General features: G+C 52.1%; 1 long non-coding RNA gene across 3 annotated transcripts; it reads left to right on the top strand.

Moving 5' to 3' along the window:
• The first annotated feature begins 544 nt into the window (after positions 1–544).
• On the top strand, positions 545–17,001 carry LOC146542883 (uncharacterized). 3 transcript variants are annotated; one of them, XR_014887882.1, is made up of 5 exons: positions 551–2,307; positions 8,511–11,694; positions 14,287–14,386; positions 14,454–15,629; positions 15,765–17,001. It is a non-coding gene; the product is annotated as an uncharacterized LOC146542883 (long non-coding RNA). The 3 variants fall into 3 exon arrangements; XR_014887880.1 differs by having other exon boundaries at positions 545–2,307; positions 14,454–17,001; XR_014887881.1 differs by lacking the exon at positions 8,511–11,694 and having other exon boundaries at positions 549–2,307; positions 14,454–16,694.
• The last annotated feature ends 887 nt before the right edge of the window (positions 17,002–17,888 follow it).

The following is a 17,888-nucleotide window of genomic DNA, read 5'->3' as shown; positions in this document are numbered from 1 at the left end:
AACTTTGGTAAATACTCAGACAATCACTCCCCTTGTGCTTTCATGCTGGGAGTGTGTTAGGAGCCGGTAATGCACCTGCAAAATGAAGTGCCAGCAGTAGGATCTGCATTCTGGAGGTCTCAGCTCAGTGCCAAGAGGGCTACGTGGATCAGACCCATGGGGAATGGAGTGAGGTGGGATGGGAGAGAGGTGCTGCTGGGTGCCCCCTGGGATGGGGAGGGCTGATTTTAGTGCAGGGCTCCAAAGGCACTCCCTGCCCAGTGTTCTGCACGCCCCAGGCCAGAGCTGGCTGCAGAACGCCAACATCTGCGCTCGCTCTGTGCGTTCCTCATGCCACGGGGGGATGGAAACATCTGGGGGAAGGATGGAGCGAGCCCTGCAGAAGGAGGAAGGTGATGTGGAACAGATGCTGGGAGCCGGCAGAGCCTTTGGAAGGGCTGCGTGAGTGCGCGCATGTGTGCAAGAGCTTTGTGGCTTCTGCTGGGAGCTGCCCTGCTGCCTGCCACCCAGGGAGCGAGCCGCCCCACTGCGACGGGAGCTGGGCTGCCGTGCCAGGAGGTCACACGTTTCTCAAAGCTGCCGGAAGGCGGACAGCTTTGCAGCCAAGCAGATGCTGTGCGCACGGTGCTCACCCGCCCTGGGGAGCTGCAGGAGGGCCCCTCGCAGCCACGCAACCGGCACAGCGCGTGCTCTGGGACACCAAACAGCAAAGCCACAGAGCCTCAGCGTGATGGGGTTGTGTGTTCAGAGGGAACCTGCACCCTCTGGACTCACCAAACAGCGGCCAAACCCGCGAGCCGAGCGCAAGTGGAGCGCGGCAGCCCGCCAGCCCCTTGGATTTGCTCTGTTACAAATTACACACACCCTGGGCAGGCAGGGCCTCTGCTCTTTGAAAACCTATCCCCCAGTGTTTATTATAGAAACCAGTTGCCCTATCTGTTGACAGCCAAATTGCAAAAGGCTCTGCTGGAACTGCCGCCCCCGTGCTCCCCTTCTGCCTGGGATGCCTTCATCCCAATGGGCTTTGAGGTGTTGTGCCTGGGGACAGGGCTGCACAGCCACCGCCTGGTGCCCCCAAGTGCTCTCACCGTGGAGAAAGCTCACCTGAATGATTGCAATGCCACAAAGAGGACAGAAGGTAATAATTAAATCAGAGAGGCGATGCGAGGTCCTTTCGCACCCCAACATGTTTTTCTGTGCCTCCAGGAGCGCCCATAGGAGGTAGAGGGCTCTGCATTGAGGGTTATCTCAGGAAAGGTTTCCTTAAAGCACAGCACTGGGCTGCATCGCTCAGGGTTTGCAGGAGGGAATGCCATGTGCCATGCATTGCTGTGAGACATATGCTGCTGTGTGCCATGCATTGCTGTGTGTCACGCATTGCCATGAGCCGTGCATTGCTGTGTGCCAGAGTGAGCCGTGAACCCCACTTATCGCTGTGCTGGGCGAGCGGGTCTGTTCCCAGCTCCTGCAGGTGAGTCACTTCCCCTCTATCTCCTGCATTTCCCATGGGTAAAAACGGGCTCGATAAGCACAGGTGTGTTTAAAGGATTTAACCCCAGCGTGGCTGCACAGCGCCCTGGGGGGCCGGGCTGGGTTCCTCTTCCCTTTTTATTTCCAGGGTTTCCCTAAGGGGCGCAGCACCAGAGTGCTGGCAGCACGGGGCTGCAGTTTGTTTCCTTGCAGCACAATCCACAAAGAGCAGAGCAGCGAGCCCCCCAGCATCCCCAGCACCGCACACCATGGGATACCAGCACACTGCATCCCCCCCCACCCCCTGCACTATCTACCCCGTGCCCCCCACAGGGACCCCCAGCGGGGGGCTGCAGCCTGAGCCGGGCGCCAGCATTTCTTCCCCATTTTTATTTCACTTCATTTTATTATTTTATTTTTTTGGAGGCTTCGCCGGTGTCTGCCTGCTGACTGAAGCTGTCATTATCAGCTCAATAAATCTCTGGCGCGGGTTTTATTGAATCGCTGCCTGAGGGGGAACAAGCCTGTAAAGGTTGAGGAGAGCAGAGCTTTCCCACGCCTGAGACACGCTGCCGGAGCTCTTGCACACATTCCGGGCCTGCCAGCACTCTGCAAATGTTTGGACAGCCTTGAACAAATAACACACCTTTAAAGAGGCCAGCATGAAATTTTTCCTCACCCTTCGGCCGCCCTCCCGCTGCCTCGTGCCCCCCCAGCACCCCGCAGTGCTCCGTGTGTGTGCGCACGGGGTTTATTTTAGGCTCGTGGCCGCGCTCCAGTTTCGGGGAGGAGGATGGAGGATGGGGATGGGAGGAGGTCTGGCTTTTCCTCCCGCAGGTAGGAACTGGCTCCAGCTGTGATTTGGGGGATGTCAATGCTTCTTTATTTGTATTCTTTTTGTTGCACGGTTCCGGGGATGCTCCGCTCCGTGCCCTGTGGCACAGCGCAGGGGATGGAGCCAGGATTTGCCCCAGCACGGCGGTGGGGCCGTGGGGAGCCTCAGCAAGGATTAATGGAGCAGCCAGCTGCCTGCCTGCTGAGTTCTGGGAATGTCAAACACTGCAGCCATCTCAACAGCTCCTAAAATTCCCCCTGACTCGTTTCCTGTTGCTGCTTTCCCGATGCTGAAAGGCTCAGGCTCCCGTGGATAAAAAAATAAAAATAAAAATTGGAGGGATTCCAGAATTTAGGTTTCTGCCTCCTCCATCTTTCCTGTCAACGCGTCGTTAAATAAGAAGCAGGAACGCTGCATTCGCCGTGCGCTCGTCACCAAAGAGCTGAGCGAAAATCCTGCTGGATGGAGCAGGTGACAAGTGGGTTCCTTGCTCCCAGGCTCTGTCCCCACGTGCCATACCCGAGCAGAGGGCGGAAGGAGCTGCACAGACCACGACTTGGCTCCCTTTGGGGAAACAGAGGCACACCTGAGGCAGGGATGCTGCAAGGGACAGGCAGCAAGCTGCTGCACGCACCCGCTGACAACCAACTGCACCTTGGGCAAGGTCAACAGCGAATGTAGAATGGGAAGAGCGAAGGTTGAGCAGCACGGCGCAGGGCTGGGTGCAAGGTCCATTGCCAGCACGCTCATAAAGCGTGGATAAGGGAGTGGTTTCTAGCTGAGAAAACCTCTCACGTTGGTTTAGAGGCCACCCAGGTGTCCCCAGGTTGAAGGGAGCAGTGTGTCACCCAAGGCACATAGCGAGGAGGAGGCTCTGCCGTGCTCTGGTTCTGCATTGGAAAAGCTTTGCACATGCATTGCTGGGATGGGGTGGGTGGTCAGTGCTTCCTTCCTTGTGACCACACCCGCATGGATTTGAGTCACTGTGGGATGATACCAGGCAGAGGTTGGGCTGTGCTCTTCTCTCCCAAGAACCTTTGGGAGGTTGGGTGCATTCCAGGAACTACAGCAAGGTTTGGAGCATCCCAGCACTTGCTGTGGCTTGGTTGGTTTGGCCAACGTCTCAGCCTGCCTCTCTGGTTCAGCTGCTCCCCAAAAAAAGGTACAGGAACCACCAGTTTGCAGCAGGAGGTGGATCAAACCTCCTGTTTGCTTTCAAGCCTTCAATTGTCCGTTAGCAAAGTGCAGACCACAGAATGGGTGGCCCCTTTCCTGCAGAAGCTGTGAAAACCTGCTCGGTTCCTGTGCTAGGAAAGCAAACAAACAAACACAACCCGGCGCTGGGTTTCAGCACATCAGAGCATCTGGAAGCAAACCCTGAGCCCCTGCCTTGCTGATAAGAGCCAGCTCCATTGCCCACCGATGGGAGAACCCGGAGATGTAATTAGAAATGCGAAACGCTTGAAACAAAGGGCAAAAAAAGCAATCAGCAAAAGGTAATTAAAACGGATTCAACGAAGCAAAAATGATCCAAACTTAACATTGGGAGCGGATCCAGCTGAGCAGGCTGGGGCACGGCGGACCCACAGCTCTGGGTCTGTGCTTTAATACTGCTTTGCACTTCTGCAGCACTCAGAGGAGCACTTTGCAGAGGTCACAGCGCATGCATCAGGGTGGCTCAGCAGAGGGACAGAGGGATTTATGGCAGACCTTGGGAGCGAGAGGCCGTGCTGTCAGAATCTGTGCCATCCAAAGGCAGTGCACGTGGGGAGCTCGTTCCTCCTCACTTATTTTTAGCACTGAGGTTTATATCAGGAATGACAAATTTGGCATCGGCGCTCGGATGTGGCTGGGATGGGAGCAACAATACAGTCCCAAACACAGCAGGGCTGCCTCTTCCTCTGCTGTCAGGGCTGGGGGCGGTGGGGAGCCCAAGAAAGCCAGCCAGCTCCAGCACTCAGCAGCAGGGAGCAGATGGAAGTGAAGAGAAGCACGTTACACTTGTCCCTGGGCAAAAAAGCAATGTGTTTTGTATCCCTATTAAAGAGAAAGCTCGTGTCATTGGAAAATGGATCAGGTTTTTGGGAGACTGGGGAATGCAATCACTCTGTTTCTTGCCCCGTGCTTGGGCTGTGCTCAGTGCTGAGAACCCCATATCTGAACGGAGGGCACCGTGTGCTGTGTCCTACAGGTTCCTGGGTTCTCATATGGTCTCAGGTCCCTGCAATGAGTGAGCCTTCGGGAAGACACCATCCAAAATGTTGCCTTGGTGCAGGATACGTTCCTCTTGCTCCTAGCTGGTCCTCCTGCGTGGGATGCTCCATGCTCAAGGCAGTACGGGATTAGGATCGGGTGCCCATGGGATGAGGCATTGCCCAAACAACAACAAAACCCCACTGCAGCCAAGCACCGTGCTGGGAGCGCAGAGTAACCCACGTGTGTGTGTGGGAAGCTCTGTGCCTGAGGTTATCCAGCGCTGAGGGGGGTGGACATGGGGGAATGCTGTCCTCAGCGCTGCCTTGTGCAGCTTGCTGCTGGAGATAGAGGCTGCACGCAGCCTTATCCCTCCCACCAGCTCCCATGTTTTGGCTGGGGCCGACGGGAATTAGCAGCTGTGCAGTGTTTGTTCTCACCGAGCAGGGGGGAGGCTGAGAGGGAGAGACACCAAGAAAATAACAGGGGAGAGAAGGAAGGAAGGGGAGGGGATTGTGTGCAGAGCCACGAATTCACGGCATCCTTCCAGGACGCACTGGGAGGGCACAGTGGAGTAGTTTGAAGGGCTGGGACAGCTCTGGGAGAGAGCCCGTTCAGACATCGATCTGCTGATATAGGTCAGCTCCAGTCATTATGCAGAGCTCTAAAAACAGGGCATCAATCACCGCAGCCAGACTTCAACCTCTGGGACAGAACCAGCAGTGAGAGGGGGTCTGGATGTCGGCTTTGCCCTAGATTTATTTTTCCCCCATTTGCAGCCGGAATGGGTCGGGTGGAAGGCAGCACGTTGCCTTCCATGGGCCTTATCGCTCCCGTGGCCCTCTGCCCCTCCCTGTCTGGCTGGCAGCTACCTGGCTGCGAGCAGCGATGCTATCACACAGCACACTGATAAGGGCCACGGGGATGTGGCAAGCGCTGGCCCTGTAGGACTGCAAACACAGGGACGCACCCCGCCCTGCTTAATACCCCAAAATGTGGTGTTTGGGACATTTCCTTCGGAAAGTTCCAAGCGGGTGACTCACCCCATGTACCTTGACTCCTTTTTCTGCACTTTATTATTTTTTTTATGGCTGGAATTTGTCCCCTTCGCTCCGACCCTGACACTGCCAAGGAGCAGCCCCATGCTTGCAGCTTGCTGGTGGTTCTATGGGCGCTCAGCCCCTCGGTGAGGGTGGAGGGCAGCCCCCTGTGCAATGCCATGAGCGGTGCCACAGCCTATAGGAAGCTGCTGGGCTCTTCACCAAAAGATCCTAAAAGACAGAGGGGCAAAGTGCAGCTGGATGGAGCTGGTTCTGCGTATGGAATAATTGCTTGAGCTACAGCATCGCTCAATTTCAGCAGCCAGTTGGTGATGGCCGTGGTTGTCATGGACCGCTGCAATGGAGATTGGTTGGATTTATGGCCCCTCTTGCATGAGCTAGTTAAAAAAAAATAGTACAAACATTTAAACACCAGTGGCAGTAAAGATAAAAATGCAAGCCCGATTAGATAAAGATACGTATTTCATATTTACACCTGGACCATAACCTTTGTTTGCTCCAGCTCGAGGCTACTCAAATGCACGAGTGCTCCGCAGAGATTTCCTGGAGGCCCCAACACCTCCAGGTGCAATAGGATTTGGGGAGTGGGCACGCAGAGTGTGCAGGAGAGCTCCTTGGGGACAGGGACAGCGGCGGGGACACATCCTGCAGGTGCTTTGGGGCAGGGATGGGGCGGCAGGTGCAGCCTGGAAAACCCTCCATGCAAAGCATGGATCCTATGGGCGCTGCTGCCTCTGTAGCGTGTTGACACCGAGGTTAAATCAGCGCAGCCCCGCAGACTTGGTGGCACTGCCCGCTTCTGAGGCACGTGTCAAAGGCTTGGGGACACGGTGCCACATGCCTTTCTCTTCTCTTCTTCTTTTTTTTTTTTTTTTCCTTCTGCTTTTTGCACACGTCAACCGAGCAGATTCCATGTTAATGTCACGTCCGTGCGGCGGCGGTGCATTCCTCCCAGCGTTGCCATGTGAGGCCGGGACGGCGTTTGGCTGCGGTTAAAATGCTTTATCAGTTGCTGAAGTCACTTTGTAAATAGCGGCAGCCAAGAGCCGGGAGTTGGGGAGGATGGGGAGGATGACGGGGGGGGGGGGGGGGAGGAAGGGAGAAAAAAATAAAAGCAGGAAGAAAAAGGGCTTTGTTACTTTTAATAGGGTGTGTTATGTTCTTCCTTCATCTCCCAGATATGCCACACTCGGCGATGACAACGCTGCTTTATGGGGTGTCCCCCCCCACCCCGCTGAGCTCAAACCCCCCCACCGCATAGCAGAGCACAGCCGCCCCGTGCTGCTGGCTGGCGAGCCGACAACGCCGCTCTGTTTTCATCACGGAAAAGCCTCCGGGCGCATATTTTTGTAATTAGGGCTTTTCTGCTCAGCAGTTTTTGCAGCTGTGATGACACTTGGGTGTCGCCCCCTGGTTTCTCACGCTCTCTCTTGCCAAGGCGCCGGGCTGCAGCCAGACCCGGCCGTGTGCTGTGCAAACCCTGAGGCTCGTGGGCGATGGCCGCGGTCCCACGTCGAGGTTATGGTCTCTTTGTGGTGGTGGCATGGCTCTCTCTGTCCCTTTGCGTTGGTGGAGAGAGCCGGTGCGTAATGGGGAGGGTGTCCTGGGGGATGCTGCATGGATGGGTGCTGTGCTGTGGGGTTGTGGTGCTGTGCCACACAGCTGGCGGCTCCAGAAGTTTGCTCCAGCTGTGCCTCGTTAGAGCCAGAATGCCTCTGCGGGATGGGGAGAGCCACAGGGGTCATTAATAACAGCTAACGATGCTGCCTCGCGTGCCAGGCATGGAGCAGCTGCTCCCACGCAAGAGGCAAGAAGTGTCCCTGCTTTCAGTGCATGGCATTGCAGCCCCATTAATGTGCTCCTTTGTGTCCCAGAGGGACGTGCCACCCTTTTCTGGCCCCCCCCCATTGAATCCATGCAGCTCCAGCAGATCTGGCAGCACCTTTCTCCCCTCCACTCCCTCCATAGGGGCAGGAGCCACAGAAGCTATCCCCAAATGCAGCCCTAAGGCCTGGGCTCTGCTCTCAGATGTTCACCTATCAAAGGACAACAAGCCAAGGAATTCATTTCTGGCCTCAGTTTCTCCTTCACTTTGTTTACTTAGCAATGCATCACTTGGAGCGGAGGTGACATCTCTCTATGCACAGAGGTGCTCCTTCTGTTCTTGGCCTCTACCAGAATTAACATTGAGCAGCTGTCACAGAGCATTCAGTGAACTCGGGCTTCTGTTCCTCCCAGTGAGTTGGCAGCAGCTCCTTGGTGCTGAGAGGGCAGGTGTTGGACCTGGGCCAGTCCCTATGGAAGTGGGTGGGTGGGTGGGTGGGTGGATGGACAGATGGACAGACAGACAGACGGATGGATAGATGGGTGTGTGGGTGGATGAGGGGATGGACAACAGGTGGATGGATGGATGGATGGATGGATGGATGGATGGATGGATGGATGGATGGATGGACAAATGGGTGGATGGATGGATGGATGGATGGACGGACGGATGGATGGATGGATGGATGGATGGATGGATGGATGGACAAATGGGTGGATGGATGGATGGACAAATGGGTGGATGGATGGATGGACAAATGGGTGGATGGATGGATGGATGGATGGATGGATGGATGGATGGATGGATGGACGGACAAATGGGTGGATGGGTGGATGGATGGGAAGATGGATGGATATGTGGGTGGATGGATAGACGAATGAACGAATGGACAGATGGACAGATGGATGGATGGACAAGAAGGATGTCCTCACACCACCCATTGCTGAGGGCAGTAACAAAGACTCTGTCCAGAGTGGGTTTGTGGGACTTTCTTGGTATCTCCTCCTCCAGAATAGTGTTTCTCCCTAAGAATTTTCCTAGGGGTCCATCTGCTGCATTGAAATGTATCTATCTTGTAGCAAAATACAGGTTTTCGATTTACACAGGGTTCTCATTCTTCTTGCAGAATGGCAGCTTGAGCGGATGAATCCACCACAAAAGCACCTTATAAACACAGGATTTAAAACAGATCATCTTCCGATCCTGGGCTATTTCTCATAGCAGTGAAGGCTTTGGGCATGATTTCTTTTTTTATTTCAACAGAAAGCTAATTTTTCTGCTGAGATCACTTGATTCCAGGAGCTACAACCCGGTGCAAACCCCCACTTTGTGCTGCAAAACGCACTGATGAACCAACAGGGCAGCAGCCGCTTCCCCTGGAAACCCAGGAAGAGGAAAGAAGGAAGCCAGCAGCTTTGAAAGAGCTTACTAAAGTGCTCTCATTTATTCTTACTCCCAAGCATTTGCATGCCAGCTTCCTTGCAAAACACTTCTATAAAAAAATATCTAGAAGGAAATTAGATTTAAAATAGAAAAAAAAAAAAAAAAAAAAAAAAAAAGAACCCTAACCCTTTCATACCACTGCATAAATCATCTTGTTCTGAACCAAAGCAAAAAGATGCAGCTCTGGCTTTGATTTCATTAACTGACAGGGTGGCTTTATTCAGGGTAGAACAAAACAGGAGCCCACAGAATCCGCCCCCAGGGTGGAATTTGCACTTGAGAGGCTGATGGTGTCTGGGGCTGCGCTGCCCTCTGGTTTGAGGGCTTTCACCCCAGGCTGTGTCCCCACGTGCCTTGGCACATTGCTCAATCGCACTCCTGCGTCTCCCATTGCAGCAGAACTGGTCAGCTCCAGCCCTGGGGCTGCTCCCACACCCCAGAGATGGGGATTTGGGACATTCCGGGTTCTCCATTCCTATTTCAGCCCGCTGGCTGCAGCTGCTTTCCCTCTATAAGGACATGGCTTTGTAGGGCAGCCACTGGAACCGGACCCACGCCGAGCACCCCCAGCTCTCCCATGAAGCCATAACACCCACTGGGCTCCAGCTGAAGGCTGCTGATGTTGGCTCACGACATACCCATGGGCATCAAACCCCAGCACTGCCCTCACCCCACCCACACACACCCCCCAGCTCCGGGCACTGGGACAGTCAGATAGAATTAAGTTCCAAATAAACAACAGTGGGAGAGGAGGGAGAATCAAGGAAGAAGAGATTTGGGGAAAGCCAGTATAATTGGCCTAGGCCTTTTGACCCTGTCTATTATGGAGGATCTGAGGCTCCTTCATTACCCGGCTCCACGTGCATTGTGAGTGTCAGATCTCTCTGCCAGCACGCATTTAGAATCAGACAAGTGTAGAAAATCCCCCGGGCTCCCCCAGCTGAAGCAATGGAGGATTTGGGGCTCTGTGCTGCTCCCACTCCTCCCGTTGGACCTCTTGCTCCGGGCACAGCGACCCACCGCCGGGTGCTGACCCCACCATAGAGCCCCGTCAGAGTTCACTGGAGGCGAAGGACGTGGCATGGCCAGGGAGGAGGGGATGTGCTGGGAATTGTACCCAGACAAAAGGAACAGCTCACCAGTGCCATTTCTGTGAAATTCCTTTTGTATTTTTGGGGGGCAGAGCGCGGCTTTGTGGGGGAGGGTGGAGCAGGGACCGAGGTGGTTGCACATCCTGAAGCCATCAGGCAGCATCCTGCTCTCCCAGGTGCTTCTTGAGAGCACCCACAGCCTCTGCTGGTGACTGTCCATCGGAGAGCAGCATGTCCACAACACATCTCTCACCCTGGAATCACAGAACCATTAAGGTTGGAAAAGATCAGTAAGATCCCCAAGTCCAACCTCAGCCCATCCCCACTGTGCCCACTCATACAATCATAGAATCTTAAAAAGACCTCCAAGATCTCCAAGTCCAACTGTAGACCCATCACCCCATGCCTACCAAACCTTAACTCTTCTCCTACTTCGCACCATACCATGCTCATGTATTAATGGAAATGATGTTCAGATTTATTTCTTTTTGCCATGATATCTTAAAATATGTTCAGGTTGGTTTAGTTTTCCCTCCACAGGACAGCTCAGAGCTGGGCATCTTTTGGTAGGATGATAGAATGGGTTGAGTTGGAAGCGACCCTTAAAGGCCATGTGGTCCCTCTCCCTGCACTGAACATCCCTGCATGGCACTGCGGACACCCATGCGTCCTCCAGGCTGGTGGTTGGGAGCATCCTTCACTTTCCTCTGTGCTTCTTCCTCTCTTTAGTGACTGCTAAACATTTCCAAGTGATTTTTACAGCTAACCAGCTGATGCCATTTGTTAAAAATAACTTTTTCGTGCATCTAACGCTGCCTGCTTTGGAGGCAATGTGTGACACAGACCTGTCTGTTCCCAGATCCGAGCGCTTCTCCAAATTTCTAATAAATCAGCTGACACGATTTTAGCTCTTTGCCAAACGGGGATGAATTATGATAGATCCACATTTAGAAAGAACTTTGAGAACTTCCAGTTACAAATAGCTTCCAGAGAAGGAGAAAGAGTCAGTGAACCTGGCGGGGACTATTTATGAAGGTTACAGAAGAGTGCTGCCAACTCATCCAGACCATTTTTATCATGGCTTATGCTTCCAGGGTCCCTCTGGTCTCCACTACCTGTTGCATTTTGCTACTCGTGGTTGAGTTCTGCTTCAGACGTGAAGATGCCCATCTCAAGCATGATCAGAAAGACACGGGGTCATAGAATGGCTTAGGCTGGAAGGGACCTTAAAGACCATCCAGTTCCAGCCTTTGCTGCAGGCTGGGTTGCCACATAGTGAATCAGATAACATGAAAACAGCAAAGGAGATGTGGTAGGAGCCAACCTGCCATGCTGTGCAGCCAAGGCCCCGGAGATCTCATCACGAGTCAATCCAAGACGTGCACAGAGAAAATCAAATTTAGAATCCTTGACACTCAGAGATGGAGAGATGTTGGATTCTGCTGGCTGTGCCATTTTTCAGCCTCTGGCATTTCTTCTGATGACATTTCTGAGCTTTCCTCCTGGCCACATTTTGATCAATTTGAACAAAACCTGAGACTCTTGCACAAGGTTTGGAACTTCGGCTTTACTCCCGATGTCGGTTCTGAGGGCAGAGCTTTGGAAGAACTCTCTGCAGTCGCACCTCTGCGATGCCATTGCATGCTGAGCCTGGCACAGAGCACACACAGAGAAGGCGTGCCAGCTGCAGGACAAGCAAAAGCTGCCGTCGCCGAGCCCAGTGGGGAAACCCCTTTCATTCCATGGCTCAGCAATCCCAGGGAGTTATCCCAACAGGTGATTCTATGATCCCTTGGCTCTGTGATATCCTGGCCATCCCAGGATGGAGCGGCAGTGTGGAGGACAGGGTGCCCTCCTCGCCCCATCTGCTCACCACAGGGATGCTCGGGGTCCCCAGGAGAAGGGAAAGAGCTGAATGTGTTTCTTCTGCAGCTCAGTTTCAAGGAAAATTTGCCCTTTCACAGTTGCTTAAGCAAAATGTCAGCGAATGCCAAATGCCCGGAGCCACATATGCTCTACACAAGAGAGGCTCCATAAATCAGGGAGCAGTTAGTGGGAAAAAATCAGGTTCCAAGGAGGAAAGCAGTGGGATACGCTTTTTTCTCCCCCCCCCCCTCCTTCATGCCAGGGCAGCGGTGTTTGGGTTTATTATGCGGCGCAGCAGTGAAGGAATCCATCACATTGTCACCCCCTTCTTTTTTTTTACCCGGGTCTGTGTGCGCACGGATGTGCGTTTGGGGGGGGGGGGAGGGAGGAAAAACTTTGTATGAAATCAGTGCTCACAATGCGGGACAAAGGCTGGGGGGCTGGTGGCTCAGCTGGGAGCCCGGGCAGCACAGCTGTGACCAATGCCAACACAGTTCCCGTCAATATGGAGTGACCCTGGCTCTTTTCGCAACCTGCTTCCAGGCTCATCTCCAATAATTCTCACAAAGGACGGGAACAAACAAAACCTTTGTCAGCACTTCCAAGACTTTCCCTGGAAAATCTTAAATATTTCATTAGGCTCTTCTCGCCTCTTTCTTTCTCTTTCACCTGAGCTGGGCTTGAAAAAAGCAAATGTGGACACTAAAACTCTGGGTCAACAAATGATGAAAGGACAGGCTTGAAAGGCGGAGGGCTGGGGTGGGGGGAAGCTGCTCGTACCGCTGTCCAGTGTGAAACAGCACAAAGGCAAGAAAGGAAAGAATGAAGCTCTCCCGCTTGTTGGTTAACACTCCAGGCAAGGACAGTACTATGATTTTTTTTTTCCTATCTGTTTGCTTAGAGAGGCCCAGATTTAAGTACTGTAGCCAGGGGCTGGGGGGAGGCTTGGCTTCAGTGCTGAGTATTGTGCCTGACCTTGCAGTCCCTCCAATGTGCTGTCAGGAGCTGGATGTATGGGTCAGCATTGGTGTCCTGGCACAGCTAGCACCCTTCTTCCTGAACAGCTCTCCGACCCTAGTGAGCTTGGACGAGGTTGGGTCAGGAAAAAATAAATCAATGTGAGCAAAGGTTGCATCAGTGGATATCAGATTGGATATCAGATTGGTTATCAGGAAGAATTTTGTCCTGGAAAGTGTGGTTGAGCGTTAGGATGGACTACCCAAGAATCACTGAGGTTGGAAAGGATCATCAAGTCCAGCCGTTGACCCATCACCACCCACGTGTAAATGTGGCACTAAGGGACACGGTTCAGTGGTGGGACTCGGTAGGTCAAGCTGTGGGACGGAGTGGTGATTCTGAAGGTCTCTTCCAACCTAAAGGATTTATGGTTTGCCATAACCACGTGTCCCCCTAGACCTGCTTGCTCAGGCACCAACCCAGAACAGAAGCTGCAAAGCTGTGCACTTGAAAATGACCCTGCGTATGAGCAAGTAGGAAGGTGGACCCAAACTCTGGAAGGTGCAATGCGTGCTCCCTCCTCCATGCTGAAGTTATCTGGGAGGAGAGCACAGCATGCAGCAGTCAGGCCATCCCGGTACCCAAGTGATGCTCTGCTGGCTCCATCCCGCCCCACTTCCCTCCTCCTGCCCTCCACCAGCAGTGGTAGTGGCAGCACAAAGGCATCACTTCACCTTTGTCTCAGCCTTGATTTAGGCACCCTTTTAAGGACCCTGCTGAATAATTCAGTGTTATCATTCAGGATGACGCCGGATTATTACAAGGGTTTCTCCCCCCCTTACCCCACCCTCCTCTTTTCCCCCCCATAACCTTTAAATTCTTTTCACACGTGAATGGGTTCAAAGGAAGTCGTGTAAGGAAAACACACAACGAGGAGGTTGCCGCTCTCCCCCTCCGCTGTCAGTTTGATAAATATAATGTGTCACCAATTAAAAACTCATTGCCATTCTCCCGCTGCAGCCATTGCCTCGTTAAGGTCCTCCTCCCGGGGTGGCTCCCAGGATCTGCTGCTATCATTGTCGATAACAGAGGGGCTGTTTTTTTCCCATCCTGGGCCATTTCAGTGCTACACATTGGCATGTAAATAAGTTATTCACTCGACATCACTTTCTGATAGAAAAATGACCATGAAACTCTTTGATTTTGGGTTTGCTCTTGTCACAAGCGCACAATGAAATCAAGAGTTTCAGTTTTGCGTCTGTGTGTCTTGTGGAGGGCTTTTTTTTTCCTTCTTTTTTTTTTTTTTTTTTTTTTGGCCTTTTCTCTTTTGCCAATGCCTCTTTTCAGCATTTGTATGGAAATCATCCCATCGCACAATTTAATGCAGGCATAGTTTGACCTGGTAGGTGTCCCGACTCCAATATAGCAGATTGTTGTTTATTTTTGCCCTCCCCAGGAACATTAAAAAACAATCTGGGTCATCAATAAAGAGTCACTTTCTAATTCTTTTTTTCTTTCCTCTTTGCACTGTTGATGCCTTTGAAGGAGAGGAGAGAGGCTGGCACCAGGGACCCCCGCCTTTCCCATGTGGATCCATGGAGGCAGCCACTGGGTCTGTCCCATAGAAGGGCCAGGGAGCTCCACGGTAAGCTGGTGGTTGTGGAGATGAACCACATATTGAAATATTAAATAATATTATGCTTTTCCCTTAGATATCCAAAACTGCAGCTCTGTCCTCCCTTCTGGATCCCAACGCACTCACCAGACCCTGTGATGTTCAACAGCTCAGCAAAAACAATGGAGACAATTCCTCAGGAGGCATCAAATACCACTCCAGTGCTGCCACTGCCATCCTGGTTGCCTTTGTGCTGCTGCTTCAAGATGACCTCAAGATCTTTGCTTCTTTCTCAAGGGAAAGCTCTAGCACGCGTGCTGTTCATCACTGAGCATCTTGTCATTGGCTTGCTCACTTCTTGGCAAAAAGCTCTTGTGTTATAATTGGAGAACTGTCCAATGGAGTGGTAGGGCCTAGGTCGTGCTACGTGCTTGGCTTTCATGCTGAACACGGAGAGTTTGGGGAGTTCAGTCTTTGAAACACAAACACTGACATGGTTCTTGATTTCATCCTCTTGAGTGTTTCAGTGCTTTTCTCTCCCAAAGAATGGAGCACTTCCAGGCAGGGAACACCATGACCAAGCTCTGGAGCTTCCCTTTTGCCTTTCTTTCTCTCTCTCTTATATTTTTTAAGGTTTCAAGGGAGATTTCGGAGCTCTCAGAAGCTTTCGTATTGGGGAGCTGGGACGCCAATTTTAGCAATAAGGATAATTCTGCGCAGCGTTTGAAGTGGAAATGCATGCAGATTTGAAGCATGTATGCTCCCAGCAATATTCTGGAAAGCCTTGATTGTTAGAACAACTTAATAAAGCAAAAAGAAAGCCTCGACTCTCCCCCACACCCCGCCTGCTCTCTCTCCTGGCTCAGCCCTCAATCTGCTGCAGATTTCCCCCTCATCTGCCAGCACCACCTTCAAGACAGGGAGTTCCCTGGAGCCTAAAGACAAAAGGGTTTGCAATCAAAGTCTTGGAATAGGAAGAAAAAAAATATGAAGGAAAGGAAGAAAAAGCTGTAAAAAGTTTTTTTTATTATTATTATTTTTTTTTCCATGTGCATCCATGCTCTGTGGGTATGTTGGAAGAGGAGGGGGAGTGCTGTGAAGCAAGCAGAGCAACAACCATGCCCAACAGACCCATGAAGACACACGAGTGCTGGCTGCCCATCTCTCTGAGCTCATTTCATGGTCCTATGGTGGGAAGAAGACAAGAGGGTTCCATACTATGGGACATGACTTCGCCTTCCAACCATCGGGTGATGCCAACGTCTCCTTGGAGGTCAGTTGGGATGAGGTGCCAGTAGCACAGACACACGCTGGAAATCTCACTCCACACACCCACCCCTCCTCCCCCCTCGTTATCCTTTAACTTCCCAAGGCAATTGTCCCCCTGTTTGCTTGTGGCTGTCACCAGGCTGCATCGCTTGGCCCTGAGGTCACCGGGGATTGACACCTTCACCCAGAGCCCCAGATTCCACCCTGCCCTCCTTAGAGATGCACCAGGCTGTCAGTAACGAGGCCACAGGTTTATTCAGTGGAGATCTCCAGATCTCAAAAGATAATCTGGGAATAATTGGGACTTAAGGAACTTGTGTGAATCTGATTTTTCTGCGGCGCTGCCATTCACGAAACAGATGGACATCTTATTTCTCCCTAATTTGATGGGCTTTCTTGACAAAATGGCAGAGGTTGCACTTTGCTACAATAATAACCTGCCACTCAGACTTTGTAAAGGGTTTGTGTAGATTTCTTCTTAATTAGACCGTGTCTCGCTATCGGCGAGCTGCGTGCGTGTGTGCAGAGCAGGGAGATGGGGAGCAGCTCCTCTGCATGACAGAGCCTGCAAAAGAGTGGAGAGAAATCAGGGGGCTTTCATGTTTGTGTCATTGGTTGGTTGTTTTTTTTTTTTGTGCGTGTGGTTTTTTTTTTTTTTTTAAGTCTCATTTGAAAAATAAAGATTGGGATGTGAGCTCATTGTCTGGATGGTAATGTATTCATGGATTTGCTCCTTCTCGCCCTGCAAGCTTCCAGGTTGGGGAGCAAGCCTGAAGGCACTGCAAACCCTTGGGATTACTCTCAGGTTTGCAAAACCCACTTTTCACTTGCAAAAGCTTCCCAGTGCTGCCGTTTAACCCCTGACCTTCTTTTCTGCCTTCCTTTCCCTCTCGACTCCCAGCAAAGTGGATCCTTTGGTCAATGCATGGAGCTGGAGCTCCTCCAGCACACCAGCATCAGTCAGCAGCACGCTTTCCTTGCTATCCACTGTGCAAGGAAAAAGCAATTGGGAACTTTTTAATTACTCAGATCCTTAATCAAGCCTTGATGTCTGGTTAGGGACCAAACAAAACTCATCCACAAGCAGAAATTGTTGAATTGGGTGTTATTTTTGCTCATCTCACTTCTGTGCCTTTAGAGATATGACTCTTAGCTCATCTCTGGATGACATTAGCCAGGTTTGAGACAAAATGCTTCTTCTCCCCATTGGTGGATAACATCTTTCTTCTTCTCACTGGGATCAGCCTGGTCTGGTGGTTGGTGACCCTGCACATAGCAGGCGGGTTGAAACTAGGTGATCATTATGCTCCTTTTCAACCCAGCCCATTCTACGATATGATTATATGATTCTCCCTATTGGGATCACATCCTTCTTCTTCCTATTGGGATTATATCTTTCTTCTTCCCATTGGGACTGCATCTTTCCTTTCCCCATTGGGATCACATCCTTCTTCTTCCTATTGGGATGACGTCCTTCTTCTCTCCCTTGGTGCATCCATGTGACAGATCACACACACCAGGCTGGGAGCTCTGGTCATCACCTGTGGCTTTTATAGCTGCATGGCTCACATGCTCCTTTCCCACAGGAGCTCCTTGTCTTAGCAGCAGGTGATGGAATAAATCCCATAAAGCCAAGCTGAGTCACCATGTCTTCAGTTTTCCCTTCACAATCCCATCCAGCAGCTCTCAGCTATGCAGTGCCATCATTAGGACGCTTTTCTTGGTGATGAAGCTGCCTGGGGCAGGCAGGCTCCCCTGGGCAGTGCCCTGCTAGAGTTCAAGAAGCATTTGGACAACGCTTTCAGATCTTTGGGTGGTGCTGTGTGGGGCTGGTGTTGGACTGAATGATCTGTGTGGGTCCCTTCCAACTCGGGATGCTCTATGAGATAGGGCATCTGCCTGCAGCCTCCAGACCACTCGATTCACCCCATTTGGTGCCCACTTCCCCTAAAAACCAAACCCAACACCCCTCCCTCCATGCAGATCACTGCTGTAAACCAACCCTCCTCTCACTCCCGCCCCAACTGGGCTCAAGGCATTTCCTCCCCCTTCTCCCAACCCTTTGCAAACCTCCCAGACCTCGGTGCTCAAACAAACCCCAACATTCCTCCGTGCAAAAGTTTAACGGGAGGTCAGAGCTGTGTGCCACCCTCTGCAAACACCGCAGAGACGCAGTGGGGCTGTTGGGAGCATCCCCATCGTTGGGTACCAACGCGGAGCATCTCCCCACGATTTATCCCTTCTCGGCGATGAGGTGGCATGA

Source organism: Meleagris gallopavo, chromosome 23 (genome assembly GCF_905368555.1).
Source record: "Meleagris gallopavo chromosome 23, MGAL_WU_HG_1.1, whole genome shotgun sequence".
Classification (NCBI taxonomy): Eukaryota; Metazoa; Chordata; class Aves; order Galliformes; family Phasianidae; genus Meleagris; species Meleagris gallopavo.
Note: the sequence above shows the minus strand (reverse complement) of the source record. Positions and strands in the feature narration are given on the sequence as shown.